Source organism: Silene latifolia, chromosome 6, assembly GCF_048544455.1.
Source record: "Silene latifolia isolate original U9 population chromosome 6, ASM4854445v1, whole genome shotgun sequence".
NCBI classification, from domain to species: Eukaryota; Viridiplantae; Streptophyta; class Magnoliopsida; order Caryophyllales; family Caryophyllaceae; genus Silene; species Silene latifolia.
The window spans coordinates 51908701-51913275 of NC_133531.1; positions in this window are offsets into that span (position 1 = coordinate 51908701).

Here is a 4575-nt window from a genome sequence, read left to right on the forward strand (position 1 = left end):
AACAAGTTTTATTGCATTTATCTAGTGACCTCTACCCAACTTTGATAAATGATTCCAAGACCCAAATTCATATTAACTTAGGCATCGGTGAAGCCGAATACAACCCTTATCAATATAACTCGGTGGATTAACTCTTTAATCGATTCTACTCTTAGAACTATTGGTCGATAAATTTACATTAATATTTATCTTTAGACCGAAACACATCCGGCAACCGTCGAGAATACTTTCGTTGAGTTCAACCCAAATTTCGAATAAATGTGTCCATGATCCAAATTTACACCAACTTGGGCATCGGTAAAGCCGAATACAACCCTTATCTTTATAAATTCGGTGGGTAGACACTTATCACCCACTTCCTCTACGTAGCAAGGTTTGTACCCCGGTAAGGCCGAGTGCACTCCCTCACGAAATAGGTTTTCATGGTTTCTAATTTTTGGTAAGGCTAAGTCTCAATTGTTTATTTTAGCGAGAGGTCATGTCAATTTATTATCTATCACGTTTTAAGTGAACTAAAGCGGTGAACTACGATAATTGTAATTGACACGGTCGATTTACTCGATTTAATGATAATGCATGTTTTAGTTATGGCGATCTAGCGATGCATGCAACATATAAATAAAATGCAAAGCATAAATAAAATCCTAGTATGGCCTTCCTAAAAAAGTAAATCTAATAAACTATTACAAATTCGGAAACCAACTCCTTTGGTCCCTTGAACTTCGGTCTTGGCACGCATATCACGGCAACACTTTCTTTGATGGATCGCCTTCTCGAGTGGCACCGTCTTTAAGGTACTCCGGAATAAATAAATTACAAAATGAATTACATAATTTCCTATTATACATTTGTAATTAAAATAAATAAAAATAAATCTATTAAATTACAAAACGGTGATACGAGATCACAATAATTACAACCGAATTGATATTCCCATACATTTCGGGTAATATCAATTAAAACTAAGGCCATACTAAGTAAAATTACATAATTCAAAAATTACATAAAATTAAAATATGACAATCATAAATAAAATGTAGCATTATAATATGTATGAGCATGCCAAATTTTATGCTAAATCGCCTTTAAGAGCCAATATCGTATATTAATCGGTTTTTACGGATTTGCGTGATTTAACTTATTAAAATCACAATAATTACATAAATTCATATTTATGTACAAGTTAATTACCCTAACCATCTTAGGACTCAAAATTAGTCTCCACTAACATTTGACAATAATTAAACTTGATTTCTTAATATTGTTCATAAATGGACCCAAAAATACAAAATTTATGCTATAAACCTCAAATTAAATCATAAAAATTCAAATAATTTCAAAATTTGAAATTTAAACTCATGAACATTCTGGAAAAAAAACCATAACATACATAATGTTCAAAACTTAGGTTAAAAATTTCAAAAATTTATCGAGAAAAACAATGTTGCGGTTTATCGGTTTTAACAATGATGACCATAAAAATATGAGAAAAATTATATTCATCAACCTTTCACTTTTAGATCTGAAATATATGATAAAATGCAACATGTGACGTTTTTCCTTTAGTCATGAAGTATGTTTTAGCATTATTACTAATTATAGTCACTATTTATGTGATTTTTCATCAAAATTTCATACATCATGCATAAAGACTTCATTATAACCAAATATTTTACACACATCTTGTAAAATTTCATGTGACAACATACTAAATTTTCATGACCAGATTCGAAATATAACTCATATTAACCTATTTACCCATTTAAATACGATTTTAAATTAAAAAATCTATATTTCGAGCAAAACAACTCATTTTATAATGAAACTTTACAGGCCATCAGTAGATAATATATGTGAAAACATATACAAAAACCACTGAAAAATTCGAAGTTTAGCTGTTTTTCGTCCAAAAATGATATTTTTATCATAAAAATCACATTTTAATGCCAATATTATATAAAATGAACAATAAAATCCATAAATAAACCAAAATGTCCTAAAACTCACTTAGGACCAGAAACTTTTAACATGCAAGGTTATTTTTAGGTTTATCTTCATAAAACAAATTAATTAGTTTTGTATGTTAATCATATAACTCGGAAAAACTATAAACCGATTTGCATGCAAACAACCTAAGGCTCTGAGACCACTTGTTAAAATTCACTAATTCCATTACTTAACATATTCATATATGTGACATTTTAATTTATTCATAAAATTAAAACTAGATCTTATGCATGCAAACTTGAACAAGAGTAGAAAAGAAATCGTCATTTCTTACTATTGTAGTTTCAGATTTTTGGGCACAAATGAGTTATCCTTCTTACTTGTTCTTGAGCTTCCTTCTAATGGATGAACAAAGGATCCAAAATAGAATCCCTCCCAAAAGTTTATACCCAAGGTAACCTCTTAAAAGACTAATATTATTAGATCTAGAACAATATTAATCTTACTAAAATGACCCAAAATATTTATTTTGGTCTCTTGTTATTCGGCCAAGAGAGGAAGGAAGAAGGAGTAATTATCTCTCTAAAATTTCTATAAGTTTTAGATGTAAAAGAATGAATATTACACTAGTAATTGTAGTGTATATAAGAATCAAAATAGAGTAAAAACCCTTGGTCTTTTTCTCTATGACAAACCGGGTGGGGGTGGGAAACAAGGCCAATGCATGGCTTTTTCTTCTACCCATAAAATGTAGGTATTTAAGAGTAGGTTTTAGTGTGATGATTGCTCTTTTAAATAAAATATAAAGCACACTTTAAACCCTAATCCACCCTATTTTTTCGGTCCATTTTGTGTAAAATGGAAAGTCCATTTTACACATTATTTTGTCAATTTGTCAAAAGTCACATGTTACTAGTCATGTGTAATTGTAATGTATTTTTAACACATTAAAAATCAACGTATTAATAAAAATACGTCATGTACAAAATCGACTTAGTAATTCATAATTACTTGTACCAAAACGGTTTATCAATTATAAATCACAACGTCTTGTATTTATAATAAATTATTCATTCAGTTTCAATTGTTTCGTAAACAATAATTTTATTTAAGTAATAAAACAATTTGATTACTTAGACCGTATCTTATTTAATCGAATTACAATAAGACACGTCAATAATACTCACAAAATCGTCCGTCAATTTTAAGCAATTTAATTAACCTGTATCGACATACGATCAATTAAACAATCAATTAAGAGTGTCACCCTTTAGGTATGACCTAAGGGGATCAACTGATCACCGTCGTCGTACGACAGTAATGTCAAACTCTAGTCAGCCAATCATTACCGATATGTGTGGACCAGTTGACTGTAAAATATTACTTCCCACATGTATTCTTAAATATGAGATTTAAACATGTGATCATCATGATCGACAGTTGTGATCGCATTATTGTCGGGGGAAACTTATTCCAACATGGTGGCAGCTCAGTCAACCTAATTATGCTTGACGTCCTAAAAGCAATGAAGATTGATGAGAGCGAGATCATAAAGAAATCAAATGTCTTAGTAGGGTTCAGCGGTGAAACCAAGAACACTGTGGGGGGAAATCTACCTGCCAATATACGTTGAAGGAGTCTCATCATATGAGAGATTTGGAGTCCTATAATGCCGTCCTAGGCAGACCTTGGATCCACAATGTACGTGCTATCCCTTCAACCTATCACCAATGCGTAAAAATACCAACGGAGTGGGGGATAACAACCATCATAGGTGAACAAAAATTTGCCCAGGAATGTTATACTGAATCATTAAAACCCTCCAAGGAAGGCAAGTCTCTCGCCTAGCAATTAAAGTACCCTGTCAGGAGCACTTATGTGGCAGAAAATCAAATGGAAACAGATCAGGTAATTTTAGACCCTGAGTATCCTGACAGGCATGTACTAATAGGATCTGATGTCCCTGACAATATCAGATCACAACTAGTAAGTTTTCTTAAGAGTAATTCTTCATGTTTTGCCTGGTCCCACGTTGATATGACTAGTATAGATGCCAATATTATTACCCATAAACTTAATATTGACAATTCATTTAAGCATGTGGAATGAGAAAAGGAGGAAGTTTGCCCTCGAACGCAACTCTATCATTAATGAAGAGGCGGACAAAATTTTAGATATGGGAATGATCGAGGAGAAGTAATGTACCCTGAATGGCTAGCGAATGTATTTGTGGTACAAAAGAAAAATGGCAAATGGAGAGTTTGTGTAGACTACGAGACCTAAACAAAGCCGCCCAAAGGATTCATTCCCACTTCCTCATACCGATGCCATGATAGATGCTACGGAGGCATGAACTATTTGAAAGATCATAGATCCTAATTAGACACTCTAATTAAATGTCAAATTATCTCATAACTTGAGTTTATGTGATCTATGTAACATGCATGCAATATAAAAGCATATTAATATAAAAGAAGAGGAAAACAATTTTCCTTACATTGAGAAATGGTAGTATTTGGGCACAACCAAGATCACCCATCTTGGTTGTTCTTGAGCTTAAAATAAATGGCAAGATCCTCCATCTTCAAGTGTCCAAAATAGAACACCTCCTTTCTTAAGCACCCAAGA